Raw genomic sequence first — 18,176 nt, 5'->3', positions numbered from 1 at the left:
TCATTGTGTAGGATGGATATATTACTTTCATTGTGTAGGATGGATATATTACTTTCATTGTGTAGGATGGATATATTACTTTCATTGTGTAGGATGGATATATTACTTTCATTGTGTAGGATGGAAATGAGGTGTTCCAGAAACATGAAAACTGCTATACCACTTGTTACAGAAATTTGAATATTTACATACATACCACTTGATTCTTTACATATTTGCTGAAACTTCAAAGGCATGTAGAAGCATTCGTTTGTTGTTCATACATTCCCCATATCAGAAAAAATGTCTCAGATTTTTTAAAAATTTGAAACATCTTCGATATGGAGAAATGTCACTGTAAATCTCATTTGAATGCCAAGATATGTGACTAGTGTCAATTAATAATGAAGTGGCTAGCAGTAAGAGGCAAGCAAGATCCATATAACAGAGTTATTGGCTGAAAACATAGTTATTGGCTGAAATCAATTCACTTGCTGAATTTAATGCCATTAACTGAAACCATTTGGAATAATTCTAATGAGCATTGTGTCTCAGATTTTGAGGAGAACATATGGATGATATTATATGGTCATACACTTGTTACAGAAATTTGAATATCTACATACATACCACTTGATTCTTTACATATTTGCTGAAACTTCAAAGGCATGTAGAAGCATTCGTTTGTTGTTCATACATTCCCCATATCAGAAAAAATGTCTCAGATTTTTTAAAAATTTGAAACATCTTCGATATGGAGAAATGTCACTGTAAATCTCATTTGAATGCCAAGATATGTGACTAGTGTCAATTAATAATGAAGTGGCTAGCAGTAAGAGGCAAGCAAGATCCATATAACAGAGTTATTGGCTGAAAACATAGTTATTGGCTGAAATCAATTCACTTGCTGAATTTAATGCCATTAACTGAAACCATTTGGAATAATTCTAATGAGCATTGTGTCTCAGATTTTGAGGAGAACATATGGATGATATTATATGGTCATACACTTGTTACAGAAATTTGAATATCTACATACATACCACTTGATTCTTTACATATTTGCTGAAACTTCAAAGGCATGTAGAAGCATTCGTTTGTTGTTCATACATTCCCCATTTCAGAAAATATGTATCAGGTTTTTAAAAATTTGAAACATCTTAGATATGGAGAAATTTCACTGTAAATCTCATTTGAATGCCAAGATATGTGACTAGTGTCAATTAATAATGAAGTGGCTAGCAGTAAGAGGCAAGCAAGATCCATATAACAGAGTTATTGGCTGAAAACATAGTTATTGGCTGAAATCAATTCACTTGCTGAATTTAATGCCATTAACTGAAACCATTTGGAATAATTCTAATGAGCATTGTGTCTCAGATTTTGAGGAGAACATATGGATGATATTATATGGTCATACACTTGTTACAGAAATTTGAATATCTACATACATACCACTTGATTCTTTACATATTTGCTGAAATTTCAAAGGCATCTAGAAGCATTCGTTTGTTGTTCATACATTCCCCATTTCAGAAAATATGTATCAGGTTTTTAAAAATTTGAAACATCTTCGATATGGAGAAATGTCACTGTAAATCTCATTTGAATGCCAAGATGTGTGACTAGTGTCAATTAATAATGAAGTGGCTAGCAGTAAGAGGCAAGCAAGATCCATATAACAGAGTTATTGGCTGAGAACATAGTTATTGGCTGAAATCAATTCACTTGCTGAATTTAATGCCATTAACTGAAACCATTTGGAATAATTCTATTGAGCATTGTGTCTCAGATTTTGAGGAGAACATATGGATGATATTATATGGTCATACACTTGTTACAGAAATTTGAATATCTACATACATACCACTTGATTCTTTACATATTTGCTGAAATTTCAAAGGCATCTAGAAGCATTCGTTTGTTGTTCATACATTCCCCATATCAGAAAAATTGTCTCAGGTTTTTAAAAATTTGAAACATCTTCGATATGGAGAAATGTTCTGGCAATTGCTTCTCTAATGATATTTTGCCTGGTGATATGAGTAATCTTACTATTTTCATATTTCAGAAGCAATAGTTTTTTGACTAATCATATGTATAGACGACTAAGCAATAATTTGATGTTACCATATGTCATGCTTGCAATGTGATATGCATAATCCATAATGTCAAGGTCATATGCATAATCTGATTTGAACCAACAGAAATCGGGTAGAGATGAAGAAAAGAATGGCCGAATTGTAGCATGTAATAAAGATACTCCTTTCCCAAATCCATATTGTAGCATTCAATAGAGATGCAACGGATAATGTAAACAATTTTTTTGTAAGACGTTTCCCAGTAATGGAAGTTCTTTGTGAGACAGATGCCAAATCAAGAGAAGTTTTAGAAGAATATGTTAACTACCAAACAATCACTCGCAAAACTCAGAGATCCGAAGCAATAGAAGCAGGTACATGTAGAAGAACCAAAAAAAATTCATCGATCCATAAAACTCACGAATCCAGATCTTACCGGAGAGGGAAAAAGAACGAGAAATCGAGCCCTAATGATGCTTTCGTTCGGAGAGGGAGGAAGCGAGGGGAGAGCGCGAGGGAGATCACCAAGGGCAAAAGAAGGAATTGCAGCCCTAACGCCAACAGCCAACGCCGAACGCAGGAGGCGCCCCGCGATCCGCATAATGAAGAAAAACCGAACCGCGGGACGCAGCGTTCAGAACGCCGCCGAACGAACGCTCGAAACAAACGGGTAGGCGGCGTTCTGAAAACGCCACCGTCGATGAAAAAGCTGTGCCAAACAGGGCCTAAGTCTAATATGAGTTAGACTTAAGGTTTAGGTTCAATGTAAGTAGAACCTAAAAGAGATTTGGTTAAGTCTCATTTGAGTTAGACTTAAGGTTTAGGTTCAATGTAAGTAGAACCTAAAAGAGATTTGGTTAAGTCTCATTTGAGTTAGACTTAAGGTTTAGGTTCAATGTAAGTAGAACCTAAAGGAGCTTTGATTTAGAGCTAATTATATTCAATTTAGGTAGAACCTAAATTTTATAGTCATTTAGGTTCAATCTGAATAGAACCTTAAGTATAAGGTCACTTAGGTACAATTTAAGTAGAACCTAAAGTTCAATGTTACTTAAGTTCCATTTAGGTAGAACCTAAGGTATGGAATAGTTTAGGCTCAATTAAGGTAGAACCTAGAGTTTAAGATCATTTAGGTTCAACTTAGGTAGAACTTGAATTATAGAGTTACTTAAGTTCAATTTAGGTAGAACCTAAAGTTTAAAATGATTTAGGTTCAATTTGGGTTGAACCTAAGGTTTAGGTTGACTTAGGTTCAATTTGGGTTGATCCTAAGAGTTAGGTTGACTTAGGTTTAATTTTGGTTGAACCTAAGGTTTATGTTGACTTAGGTTCAATTGGGTTGAATTTGAATTGAGCCTAAGATTTAGGTTGACTTAATTAAGGTTTAAGATGTATTAAGTCTAACTTGGGTAAGGCTTAATGGATAATTAAGTCTAATTTATGATAGACTTAATTAAGGTTTAAGATAGATTAAGCCTAATTTGGGTAAGGCTTAATGGATAATTAAGTCTAATTTAGGTTAGATATAATTAAGGTTTAAAGGTCATTTAAGCCTAATGTAAGTAAGACTTAAGAAAATTAATTAGGTCTAATTAAGGTTAGACCTAATTATTTGTTGTGATGTTCATTTAAGCTTAATGTAGGCTTAAGGAGATTAACTAAGTCTAATTAGGGTTAGAATTAATTATGGTTTAAGGTTAATTAAGCTTGATGTAAGTAAGCCTTAATGATACCTAATTATGGTTTAAGTTTAATTAAGCCTAATTTAAGCAATGCTTAATGAGATTAATTAGGTCTAATTAGGGTCAGACCTAATTATGGTTTAAGGTTAATTAAAATTAATTTAAGTAAGGCTTAATGAGATTAATTAGTTCTAATTATGGTTTAATTTTAATTAAGCCTAATTTAAATAATGCTTAGTGAGATTAATTAGGTCTAATTAGGGTTAGACCTAATTATGGTTTAAGATTAATTAAGCCTAATTTAAGTAAGGCTTAAGAATTAATTAAGTTTAATTAGGGTTAGAGTTAATTAGGGTTTAAGGGCACTTAAGCCTTATGTAAGTAAGGCTTAAGAATCAATCAAGTTTAATTAGGGTTAGGCTTAATTAAGGTTTAAGTTGGTTTAATCCTAATTTAAGTAAGGCTTAAGAATTAATTAAGTCTAATTAGGTTTAGACTTAATTAGGGTTTAAGGGTACTTAAGCCTAATGTAAGTAAGGCTTAAGAATTAATTGAGTCTAATTAGTGTTAGACTTAATTAAGGTTTAAGGGTATTTAAGCCTAATGTAAGTATGGCTTAAGAATTAATTAAGTTTAATTAGGGTTAGACTCAATTAAGGTATAAGATTTACTTAAGTAATATAAGTAAGGCTTAAGGGTTAATTAGATCTATTTGAGGTTAGAACTAATTAATGTTTAAAGGGTCATTTAAGCCTAATGTTAGTAAGGCTTAAGCATTAATTAGGTCTAATTAGGGTTAGACTTAACTATGACTTAAGGTTTACTTAAGCCTAATGTAAGTAAGGCTTATAAGTTAATTAGGTCTAATTAAGGTTGGACCTAATTATGGTTAAGATTTACTTAAGCCTAATGTAAGTAAGGCTTAAGGGTTAATTAAGTTTAATTATGGTTAGACTTAATTAAGGTTTAAGGTTACTTAAGCCAAATGTAATTAAGGCTTAAGGGTAATTATGTTTAATTAGGGTTATATTTAATAAAGGTTTAAAGGCCACTTAAGCCTAATGTAAGTAAGGCTTAAGGATTAATTAAGTCTAATTAGGGTTAGACGTAATTAAGATTTAAGGTTACTTAAGCGCAATGTAAGGTTTAAGGGTTAATGAAGTCTAATTAGGGTTATACTTAATTAAGGTTTAAAGGTCGATTAAGCCTAATGCAGTAAGACTTAAGGATTAATTAGTCTAATTAGGGTTATAGTTAATTAAGGTTTAAGATTACTTAATCCTAATCTAAGTAAGGCTTAAGGGTTAATTAAGTCTAATTAGGGTTAGACTTAATCAAGGTTTAAAAGTCACTTAAGCTTAATGTAAGTAAGGCTTAAGAATTAATTAAATCTAATTAGGGTTATACTTAATTAAGGTTTAAGGCTACTTAAGCCTTATGTAAATAAGGCTTAAACTTAATTAAGGTTTACATGTCACTTAAGCCTAATTTAAGTAAGGCTTAAGAATTAATTAAGTTTAATTAGGGTTAGAGTTAATTAGGGTTTAAGGGCACTTAAGCCTTATGTAAGTAAGGCTTAAGAATCAATCAAGTTTAATTAGGGTTAGGCTTAATTAAGGTTTAAGTTGGTTTAATCCTAATTTAAGTAAGGCTTAAGAATTAATTAAGTCTAATTAGGTTTAGACTTAATTAGGGTTTAAGGGTACTTAAGCCTAATGTAAGTAAGGCTTAAGAATTAATTGAGTCTAATTAGTGTTAGACTTAATTAAGGTTTAAGGGTATTTAAGCCTAATGTAAGTATGGCTTAAGAATTAATTAAGTTTAATTAGGGTTAGACTCAATTAAGGTATAAGATTTACTTAAGTAATATAAGTAAGGCTTAAGGGTTAATTAGATCTATTTGAGGTTAGAACTAATTAATGTTTAAAGGGTCATTTAAGCCTAATGTTAGTAAGGCTTAAGCATTAATTAGGTCTAATTAGGGTTAGACTTAACTATGACTTAAGGTTTACTTAAGCCTAATGTAAGTAAGGCTTATAAGTTAATTAGGTCTAATTAAGGTTGGACCTAATTATGGTTAAGATTTACTTAAGCCTAATGTAAGTAAGGCATAACAGTTAATTAGGTCTAATTGAGGTTGGACCTAGTTAAGGTTTAAGGTTACTTAAGCCTAATGTAAGTAAGGCTTAAGGGTTAATTAAGTTTAATTATGGTTAGACTTAATTAAGGTTTAAGGTTACTTAAGCCAAATGTAATTAAGGCTTAAGGGTAATTATGTTTAATTAGGGTTATATTTAATAAAGGTTTAAAGGCCACTTAAGCCTAATGTAAGTAAGGCTTAAGGATTAATGAAATTTAATTAGAATTAGACTTAATTAAAGTTTAAAGGTCACTTAAGCCTAATGTAAGTAAGGCTTAAGGATTAATGAAATTTAATTAGAATTAGACTTAATTAAAGTTTAAAGGTCACTTAAGCCTAATGTAAGTAAGGCTTAAGGATTAATTAAGTCTAATTAGGGTTAGACGTAATTAAGATTTAAGGTTACTTAAGCGCAATGTAAGGTTTAAGGGTTAATGAAGTCTAATTAGGGTTATACTTAATTAAGGTTTAAAGGTCGATTAAGCCTAATGCAGTAAGACTTAAGGATTAATTAGTCTAATTAGGGTTATAGTTAATTAAGGTTTAAGATTACTTAATCCTAATCTAAGTAAGGCTTAAGGGTTAATTAAGTCTAATTAGGGTTAGACTTAATCAAGGTTTAAAAGTCACTTAAGCTTAATGTAAGTAAGGCTTAAGAATTAATTAAATCTAATTAGGGTTATACTTAATTAAGGTTTAAGGCTACTTAAGCCTTATGTAAATAAGGCTTAAACTTAATTAAGGTTTACATGTCACTTAAGCCTAATTTAAGTAAGGCTTAAAGATTAATTAAGTCTAAATGGGGTTAGACTTAATTAAGGTTTATGGTTACTTAAGCCTAATGTAAGTAAGGTTTAAGGGTTAATTGTGTCTAATTAACATTAGACTTAATTAAGATTTTAGGTTACTTAAGCCTAATGAAAGTAAGGTTTAAGGGTTAATTAAGTCTAATTAGGGTAAGGCTTAATTAAGGTTTAAGTACTTAAACCTAACCTTGGTTGGATTTAAGGTTTTAAATTTGTTTTAGGTTCAAATTGAATTGAACCTATAAACTTCAGTTTAGATTGGGTTCATTTGGGTTTGACTAAGGTTCATTTTGGTTGAACCCAAAGGTTTTGGTTTAATTTGGGTTCATTTGGGTTGAACCCAAGGTTTTGGTTTGAACCCAAGGGCTTTGGTTTCGTCTTGGGTTCATTTGGGTTGAACCCAATGGTTTAGGGTTTTGTCTTGGGCTCATTTGGTTTGAACCCAAAGATTTAGGGTTTTTATCTTGGGTTCATTTGAGTTGAACCCAAGGATTTTAGTTTGATTAAGCCCAACTTTTTTAAAGCTTAGGTTTATTTTAGGTTTAAGATGAATTAAACCTAAATATTAGGATTAGACTCATCCTAACAATCATTTTAAGGCAAATGATCAAACCTATGGAAATTTTAGGGCCAAATTGTAAATTTTAAAATTTATAATTTGTCAAAGGCTAGAAATTGACATTTAAGAGCTAAATTTCATTACCCTAAATCTTCTAACCAATTTCCAATTTAATTTATAATTTTTTGATTTTTTATAATTATTTTTGAAAATAATTATAAAATTAGGTGAAAATTGGTGGATTTGACTTTGTGGAATTTTCTAGCCTTGAAAAAATTAGGAAATGTCCCCAAGGATGAAATAATTAATTCCTGAAAATTTTGTCATTTTTTGAATTTATAATGATATTTAATAATTAAATTACTATGGAGAGTAATTAATTAATTAAAAATTAAATATAATCCATTAATTCTAATTTCATTTTTATAATTTTCTCCTTGTTCTCTTGAATCCAAAGGTATTTTTGGTTCATTTTTATGATTATTTTATGTCAAGTTATGATTTTTTAAATATTTTATGACTTTTTTAAATTTAATTAAATAGAAAAATAGATTTTTTTTCTATTTATCCTACATGCACCAGCTCATACCATGAACATGTCGAAGAGTGGCGTGGCAGCAACCTATTGGAGGAGCTTTCCATGCAAGCAGCCACATGGTCCACAGTTTCGTCCGCTTCATATGGAAAAATCTGCGACGCAACTAGATCAGAGCCATCCATTTCCAAAATGTGGAAATGGACGACATCAGTACATCGTCCCCATAAGATGATGGATCAAGAATCGTTCATGATCTAGGGCTAATTTTTCTTTCAATTTTCCACCAAATTTATAATTTTTGTTCTTAAAGCTTCATCAAGACTAAGAGAACAAATATATACTGCGGATCAAGAGTGATATGAACCTTTTCTGCATAAAGGTCTAAACCCAAGAAGAGAATTAGGGTTAGAGGTCCATACCTTGGTCCAAGAGGTGTAGCCTCGATTAGAAACTTTGTAAAGCTTTTCCTTGACTTCAGAAAGCTCTCCTTGTGTCCAATTTGATTTGAAATCAAGTTTGGGTATGTCCTTGATGGAATCGTGACTCAGTTCACCTTGGGATAGGTTAGAGCTTGTCGATTGGCTCAATTTTGATTGGTGAAGGGTCGTAAGGGTATGGTGAAGCTTTTGAAGTGCTTAGAATGAGGTTTCATTGAGGTTTTTGTAAACCTAAAAAATCACCCTAGTTTTCAAGTTTGAAATTGGGATTATTCTGTGGATTTCAAGAGCTAAAACTTTAGGGGTTTTATTCCCTAGGGTGTGAGAAACAAATTTGTTGTTGAGTGTGTCAAGATTTGAGGGCTCTATATGTCATCCTCTCTCTTGTGGGAGCTCTTGGGTATGGCCATTTTATAGACGTGGGAGGAGGTGGCTACGCTCGGGCTTGATTTGAGGAGGCAGAGAAGATAAAGGAGGTGGACTTTGGCTATGGATATCCCCTTCTCTCATCTCCATGGTTTCTTCATCATGAGCTTGAATATGATGATGAAGGAAATTTTAGAGAGCTTCTTTCCCATGGGGGGAGGGTGGAGATGGATGGACAGTTCAAGGATGAGTTGGATCAGCTGGTCTATCTAAGTTCAAAGGGTGTATTGTGGACTTTGAGTAAGATGCCACATACTCCCCCTCCTCATGATGATTTTTGACTTTGGGTCAAAAAAGTGGCTTCTTGTCTGGCTCAATAAACTTCATGAATTTGGCATGTCATGATGGATTTATGGGTCATGGGTGACCCAATAGCACATGGGTAAAGGGAGATTTGGGCTTGGGCCCTCATGAGTGTGCTTAAGTTTCCATGTGTAGCCCTTGGGCTAAAGTCTTTTCATGAGGTGATTTAATGACTCAATTAATTGAATTATTAATTAATTAATTACATTATTAATTAATTAATGAATTAATTAGATCAAACTCATTTGGTTGACCATTTGAATCTACTTGGTTATAGGATTTTCCATGTAATGTTGGGTTGAACCTATGCTCAATATATTGAATAAGGGTTCATGGGTTGGTTAAGGTGATTTAGGGTTGACCCATTTACCAGGTTTGACCAATTTGGTCCCAGAATTGACCAAATGACCAATTTTGACCAATTGGGTCCCAGAATTGACCAATTATCCAGTTTTGACCAATTGGATCTCAGGGTTGATCAATTGACCAAGTTTTACCAAGTAGGTCCTAGGATTGACCTAATGGTTAATCTGCTGACCATTCGGTCTAAAGTTGACCTATAGGTCAATGTGATGACCATTGGGTCCATAGTTGACCAAATGATCAATGTGATGACCATTGGGTCTAGGATTGACCAAATGGTCAATGTGGTGACCAAATCAATGTTTGTCATCATTGATTTGATTAACCTAGGGTGTCCTCATAACTTGGGCTCAAAAAGGGCACCTTAGAGATTTGGTCTAATTTTTAGGGTTGGGGGACCGTAGATGGGTTTAAGATGTCAATGTTGATAGACTCCTCCCTAAGATGAATTTAATGATCATGGTGATCATTGGGCTTTTAGGAGGGTGCCTAGGGATCCTGAGTTAATGTGGATGGGTCAAGACATGTCCTGTTCGTAGATGTCAATTTGAGGTAGATTCTCATAAGATGAGGTCAACAATGCTCGGAACATATTGTACTATGTTTTGATTTTCAACATTTTGAGAGCTACTAATAACTCAAAATAAGACAGGCAACCTTCTCATAGTTTCCTTTGAGCAGCATTCAATAAATCATAAATCATTCGAGCCTCAAGATTTGGTGCCTTTTCCTGGTGCACTTAGCTTGTACAATGATGTCTTGCTCCATAAAATATCATTTCTTTAAATCTTCTTGAGTCAAATCTAGATGGTGGATCATAACTCATCGAAGGGGCAGATCTGAATGTTGTAGGATCAACCTCCCAATTTGAAGTGCAAATCCATTAATCTAGTGGAAATCCTTGACGCTACAGATCATACCTCACTTCGTCAAGCCTTAGGTGTTTTTGATTTCTGTGTTTTGAGCATGGACACCAATACCTATCCTCAGATAGGTAAACCAATAATTGAGAAGCAGCTGCCACAAAAGCCTCGACCCCATTCAAGAACTCCTGAGTAATCCCTTTTCTATTGGGATAAAGTCTATTGTACATCTGTGATCTTGATGTATGAATAACTATGTGTACCTTCAAACCTAAAAATAAGCAACACATTATAAAGTGTATTCAACTGAATATGTTTTATTTAATTTTTTTAATAGATATATTGATTGATTGATAAGAAATGATGATGAAACCTGACAATAATCAACACATTTTAATAGGAGTGAATTTTTTCTTATATAGCTTCGAAGTCATAACGTTAACAACCTATTGGTGTTTTATGAGTTTTCGAAGACCGATTATTGACCAACATTTATCCATATTTTCCTATAATCTTGGTTGTCACTGTAGCTACACCAACCCTTTCACAAGTATATTTCTGTCTCATTTTCTCTACAAATGTAAAGTCACTTATCCACCTAAGTATTCTCATCTCAGCAACTCTTCCCAGATCTTTTTTCACATTTATGAACAATTTCTGATTAGGAAATATCTCACAAGCTGTTTTAAGAGTCTACATTTCTTCATACAATTAGAAACTCAATTTCCATTCCAGAAATGGAAATGCACTTCATTTTTTTTTTCATGACATTGCATAAGATAATGCTTTAAGTGAGTTTCCATTTTGGGAATGAAAAATGGATTTCTCATTGGATGATGAAGTGAACACTCTCGCTACATAATATGAGATGTTTTCTTATCATAATTTGTTTAAAGGTGTGAAAGTGATCTAGTTAAAAGTTTTGAAGATGAGGATTCTTAGGTTTATGATTGGCTCTTGACTCAGAGACAAGATATGATGGAAATGTATCTATGTGAAGGCTAGTGTAGCTACAATGAAATACAATATTAGAGGGAGTCATCCTAATGGATTGTGAATCAATGTTCGACTAATAATGAACTTTGTCATAACTAAAATTACTAAAATATCAAACAATATGACTTGTAGTAGATATAATATTGTCTGTCACCATAGCTACAACAAGCCTTACATAAATTTATTTCTTTCACATTTTATTTTTCAAATAGAAAACCAATCATTAATCTAAGTATTCTCATATCTGCAAATCCCATATGTGATTGACTGCACACCTGGAAATATTTCATTTATTGTAATAGTTTCACTGCATCCTCCATTGTGAAGTCTAACTTTCATTGCCAGAATGAAAATTTATTTTGGAATCTAGGTTGCTAGTTTCAAAATGAAAATTAACTTTGAAATCTAATTTGCATTGTCAAAATGTGAATTTTGGCACTATAAATTAAATTTTGATGCAAATTTTCATCTTGGAACTGACAAATTAGATTTCGAAGTGAATTTCCATTATGACAATGGAAATTAGACTTTGAACTAGTAGATACAGTGAAAATTGGTTTTAATTCCTTAACCCCCAATTTAAACACATTATAGCCAATTTCCCTATCTATTTGCATCACCTTATGGACTACTTTTCTTTCTCCCACTAGTTTGATTTGAATACTCTATTCATTCCTCCATCACTCCTTCGAGTCATAATGGATCAAAATAAATTTAAACAGTTCATATGGCCAGTATGAAAAGTAAATTAAGTTTTGAAGAATACTCATCACATTAATTTTCAAAGACCAATTATATAAGAATCATAAAGTCCTACACATTCAACTTATTCATCACAAGAGAAAGGTAAGAAAAATCTACTCACAATGCATAAGGAAAACACCACAAATCATATCTTATCAAAGCAAATCCACTAAAAAAGTGTTTACAAAACGTACAAGATAATATAAAACACAATACTTAGCTTTTTTCCCTAATAAAAGAGATGAATATTCCTTCTTAAAAGGTTTCCAAGTGGTCCCTGCAATACTGAGCATATCCTTTATAGAATTATCTCAAATTCCTCTCCATTTTCTCTAATAAAGTAGAAAATACCAAACCCTAACTCTACACTATGACTCATCTGCCTTCCTTTACTTCCAAAGGCTTCCGAATGTTGTTTATCCTCCCTCGAACTACTTAAATTGACCCCATAACTCCCCAAGCAGTGCTACAACAACTGTAGAAAACTGCCTAGGAACTGGCCAGCGCCTTAGCACCACAAGACTGGTTCCTAGGTGTTGGCCTCTCAGTTTGCCTGGATGGGTAATGGCGCCTAGGCAACCAACAAGCTGGCACTAAGGTGCTTAGGTGGAGCTCCTTGGTGCCCAAAGTTTGGCACCTAAGCGCCAGTCTGCTGGTTCCAATATGCTCCATTTTGCCTCCGCTTCACTCCATTTTAGCTCAAATTTGCTTCATATTCTCTACCTGTTATACCTACAAGAAAAACACAAATATAACTTTCTTTAAAGTGTAATTTCATCCAAAATTAGGTTCAAAATACAAAGAAAATTAAGCATGCTTTAGGACATATCAAAGTACCCCAAACTTAAAAGTTACTTGTCCTCAAGTAATACTAGCATTTTTTTTAAATTAATTTTATTAATTTAAGGAAGTGGGTTTCATTAAAAGTATCAACAATTTTGCCTTAGGAATGTCATAGTTTAACTTAAGAAAAATTCTAATAAATTAGCCTAGAACTATGTTATAAGAAAGTCTTGTATTCAACTTCAAAATCTTGATTTTCTATCTACTTCAAAAATCATTGATATTTATCCAATATAGGATCCTTAGAAAGTATAGAAACTACAATGAAAGCACTCTATTTATAAAGATTGACTAATATTTTGTTTTAAATATAAAAAGTTTAGGAATGTATTAAGTCTTTTGGTTTAAAAAGATTCAAGTGAAACCAATTTTAATTAGGCTTCTCTTCAATATTCTCCTCCCTTAATATTTATTTTTCTCTTTTTTTTTTCTTTTTCTTCCTTTTCTTTGGGATCTCTTTCAATCCTTAAACACATTTATAAGAGCATTATTATATCTAGATGTGCGTTTAATAATTTTGGATTTCACTATCATCCCATTAAAGTAAAATCTTTCACTCTCCTTTACTTTTAAAATTTTTCAAAAATTGAAAGTTTAGTTGAAATAATTTTAGAGGCTCAATTATTTTAAAATGTAAATCCAAGGATTCCTATTTTTTCAAATATACATTTTTTTCTACAAGAAATAGTAAAATCATACTTCTACAAGTTTTATACAATATAACTTAACTCTAGAACAGTCTTATTTACATATAATTTCAAATAAACCTACTACGTCATTCTTATAATCAAAATTGAAGTAATCTAAAGTTAACACCACATACCTCAAGTCCTTCTAAAAGCATAACAATTTTAAGTGCATGTTAATGAGCACAATAAAATTAAGTTCTTAAAAATTTTTCTCCCCCCCCCCCAAACTTATTTTTTTAGCATTTATAACATTCATAAAAATAATATAAGTAGAGAAAAAATAGAACTAAATTACTATCAACCACACATGTTTGTTACAAAAAATGTACATGTATAAACATAAAGGACAAGTATGCAGTTGTAAGTGGGTCTCAGCTCAACATGTTTAACATGAATATTGCATTTAAAAGAACTACAATATCATAACAAATAAGTTCACATAAAGTCTAGAGCAATAATAACACTACATCCATAATGTCATCTTGAAGAAAGAAAGTCCAGTACAACAGAATAAAAAGTAAATACAATAATACAAAAATAGGAAAAATACAGACATCAGTATATCACATCAAAATAAAAATCTACTCCTCATCATCATCAGTATCACCACCAAGTTCAACATCAGCCTCCTCCTCTGAATCCTCCTCTATTGCCTTGCTCTGCTCTTATAACTGTTAAGGAGGATATGCAGGTAATTCCACTATATTTTCACCCCCAATCCACTAATTTTGTCTATACATTTCTTTTTAAACAACATAAATGCAAGCTTCGTGATTTCTTTGACATTTCTTCTCCTAATCCAAATGTGTCAAATAGTTTGCATTGTCATAAACTTGGACCTGGGTGATGGCAATATCATCCTTTATAATCTTCAAGCATTCATACATTGATGTCATGCTCATGGAAGGCTGAGATTGAGAATATGAAGTAGATGGCTGAGAAGAAGAAGGAGCCTGAGAAGAACTCGCTCCGTGCCAAGAATATCATGTTTATCATATATACTCACAATTGCCTTACTAATAGGCTTTAATGGATGAAGTAACACCTCCCATTTCTCAAACCCAACACTAGTCTACTGATAAAGAACAAAAATAGTAGATGGGTGTCCTAACCCTAAAGTTGGTCCTCCCTTTACAACATTGGTAATAAAATGATAAATAATAGAATCAATTTCTATAGATTTAATAGTTCAAAAATCAAGGTGTCTCCTCCTGCTTACTTCTCTTTTACTTACCTGTGTCTGTGTTAGGTTTTTGTGCAACGACAGGACAACAATTCATTACTCTACCGTCACGGACCTTCCGACATGCATCACTATATAAATTTATTGATTATAGAGAAAGACAAAATTTTCATTAAGACTAATAAATTTTTAGAATATTTGTTGTGAGTCTTCTTTAAAATTTTAATCTTTTTAATAATTTTATTATATAGTTTTTAATATTTGAATATGGTAAAGTGTAAAAATAGTCCTTGATTTTATAAGGGGTTATTTTAGTTCAATATTTTATAAATATGTCAAAATAGACACAAATTATTACAAAATTGAGCTATAATAATCCACAATGAGAACTATTTTAGTCATAATTTAAGGATTCAGAAAAATCATTTTAACACTACTAAGAACTCTAAAAAATAAAATGCCTACATGTAAATAATGTGGGAACTATTTTGACACTTTATTTTGTGCTCCCAACTTATCACAACCACAATCACGAGCGACGGGCTAAGGGCTTGTTTGGCTCAGCACCTCTGCTGTGGCCGGGGTAACTGCCACAGTGTATGTGGTTTCGATCATGCGACGCAGGCGAGTTTAGTTAAACATGCCCAATATGCCGCATTATAATCTTGTCCTATCTTTTTGTGCGTTACTTAGATCAGTATTACTTGTGTGCCCTTCCTCCCGCTCTGTCCCGTCCTGCAAGTGCTCCGCCTAGGTTTTTTTCTTTACTCTTTCTCTTCATTTGATGACACCTGTGAAAGCTAGCATTTGCTTCCTTCTTCCTCTGATATCCTCTCCCTCTCATATCATCTTCCTGGAATTGCTCTATTAGTCATATAGTTTGTACAGAGAATTTCGTTTTTGGGATTTTTACATAAATAACACCGGTGACATTCCTTTTTTTCTCTATTTTTGGTAGCTAAAACCCCACTTTTTGCTTTGTGCTTTTTGATTTTAGTTAGTTTTGGTATGTCCGGTTTGTGGTCTTTGGTTGATACATACATAACACGAGTTATGCTATGTTGGTTTTAGTTTTATTGGTATAATTACATACCCATCACCCCGAAGGTTGAATTGTATTTTATTCTACCTGGTATCATTTTGATATTTGAGTGCAAATTTGAGAAATGAATGTAATTTGGTGTTAGATTTCTGAATAACAATCTTTTGGTTGTTTTGTATTTTATTATTATCAATTAGGATTTTACCAAATATTTTGATATTTGAGTGAGAATTTGAGAAACAACTTGTGGTGGATTTGTTAACAATAATGTTTCGAGTGTTGTGTATGCTATGAATATGGATTAGGAATTTATCTTGAATTTTGCTTTTTGAGTAAGAATGTGAAGAATGGTTGCAAGATGGTTTAACATTTGTTAACAACAATATTTCAGGTGTTGTGTTTATCATGAATATGGATTGGGGATTTATAATGAATTTTTATTTTTGAGTAAAAATTTGAAAAATGGTTGCAAGGTGGTTTAGCATATGTTAACAACAATGTTTTAGGTGTTGTTTATATTTTATTTTCATGAAGAATGGATGGAGGGTGATATTTTTCTATTTTTTGGTATTGTATATATTTTGTTGTATGTTGCTGTATAATATGCCCATTGATTTCATCGATAAAAAAATTGTATATTTGGCGGTGTATGTTTCATGGTTATTGAACTCCATAATTAAGAAGCCCATGTGACATGGTGAGTTCTCTCTTATTTGAATTTTGATTTTAATGTTTTTATTGGGCTTTCAAAATCCAATGCCGCTCTTTGGTCAACGTGGAGTTGGTGGTGTGGAGGTGTGTTGTGTGGTGGTGGTGGTGTGGTTTGTGGATGTGGTGTAGTGTGTGGTGGTGTGTTGTGTGGACCTAGTGGTGTTTGCTATAGAGGTGGTGATGTGTGGTGTGTGATGTGTGGTGTGTGGATGTGGTATACAGGATGGTGGTGTGGTGTGGAGATGATGTAAGGTGGAGGTGGTGGTCCGTGGTGCGAAGGCGATGGTGTGTGTTGTTGAGAAGATTGTGTTTGGTGTGGTGTTGAGAAGATTGTGTTTGGTGTGGTGTATGTATATGGTGTGAAGGTGGTGATGTAGTGTGTGGATGTGGTGTGGAGGTGATTGTGTGTGTTGTTGGGGTGATAGTGTGGAGTATGTGTGTGGTATGGATGTGGTGTAGTGGTGGTGGTTGTGGTGTGGAGGTAGTGTTGTGTAGTGTGGTGTTTAGAGTGATGGTGTGGTGTGGAAATGGTGGTGTGTGGTGCGAATTTGGTGGTGGTTGCTGTGGGGGCAGTGGTAATTAAAATGTGAATTTTATTTTTATTTGATTTGTGGTAGTTATTATTTGTTTCAAATATTTATGTTGTTTAACTTTTTCTATGCTAGTAGCACATTGATTAAGACAAATGAACTCGGTTCATCTACTATATGGAATAAGGAAGCAAAACTAATATTTTGCAACATATGCCTTAAGGAGGTGAAATAGGGAAATAAGCTTATAGCCGATTTTAACAAGGAGTGCTAGAAAAATATTATGAAAATGTTAAAGGAAACTACATGAAGTGAATTCGATAGGACGCAATTGAAAAATAAGTGGGATCAATTATAAAAAGACTAAAAAATTAGGAAGAAATTGAAATGAGGATCCACAAGCGGATAATTGATACTTCAGAAGAGTCGTGGGTTGAGAGATTGGAGGTGAAAATAGATCTAACCTACATAATAAAATTTTTTCCTAAAATATATCAGCATATCCATGTCCCTTTATGTTTTTGGTGGTGCTACCTACAAAAAAATTCAAATTCATTGGTATTGACCTTGAGCTAGAAGAGAAGTTGGACTATATTTTTGGTGGAGTCGTGCCAATGAGCAGCATGCATGGACCTCTAGTGAGGGTTTGCAGACATAGTTGAGACTTAGATGTCGCACAAATAGTTGACTCCAATGAAGGCCATAGCTTGATCCTCAATGAAGTTGAATCCATTAGTTGATCAAAGCGTTCGAGGGTGGAGAAAAAGAAAAAAAGAAGGGGTTGTTTTCATTAGAAGCCAAATTTTACAACTGGTGGCTTCATTCACCAATGAACTTGGGACATCACAAGCAGCTTCCATCCAACAAGTTATATGAATTATGGAGGCAATTCCATAAATTTATAAGGATATGTCATTGTATTTGTTCTTTATGAAGTTGCTGGAGGACCCGAATCATAAAGAGTTCTTTATGACGATGACCTCTGACCTAGGGTCAATTATATACGTTATTTTCATGACATCAAGGATGCTTAAAATCCTTTATTTTTTGTTGGACTATTTGTATTTGTTTTCCATTAGGATAATTTGGATTTTGCTTTAGATTCTTCTTTTTCTTTGAGACTGTAAATGCTATTTTGGATGTTTATTTTTTCATCGTACATTTTGTTATTTGCTTTTCCAAGTTCATTTATGATTGTTGCAAGACTAGAAAATGTTGTGATGCTACTTAATTCAGTGATTCTTATTAGTTACCTGAATAA

The sequence above is a fragment of the Phalaenopsis equestris genome, unplaced genomic scaffold, assembly GCF_001263595.1.
Source record: "Phalaenopsis equestris unplaced genomic scaffold, ASM126359v1 Scaffold000081, whole genome shotgun sequence".
Classification (NCBI taxonomy): Eukaryota; Viridiplantae; Streptophyta; class Magnoliopsida; order Asparagales; family Orchidaceae; genus Phalaenopsis; species Phalaenopsis equestris.
Note: the sequence above shows the minus strand (reverse complement) of the source record.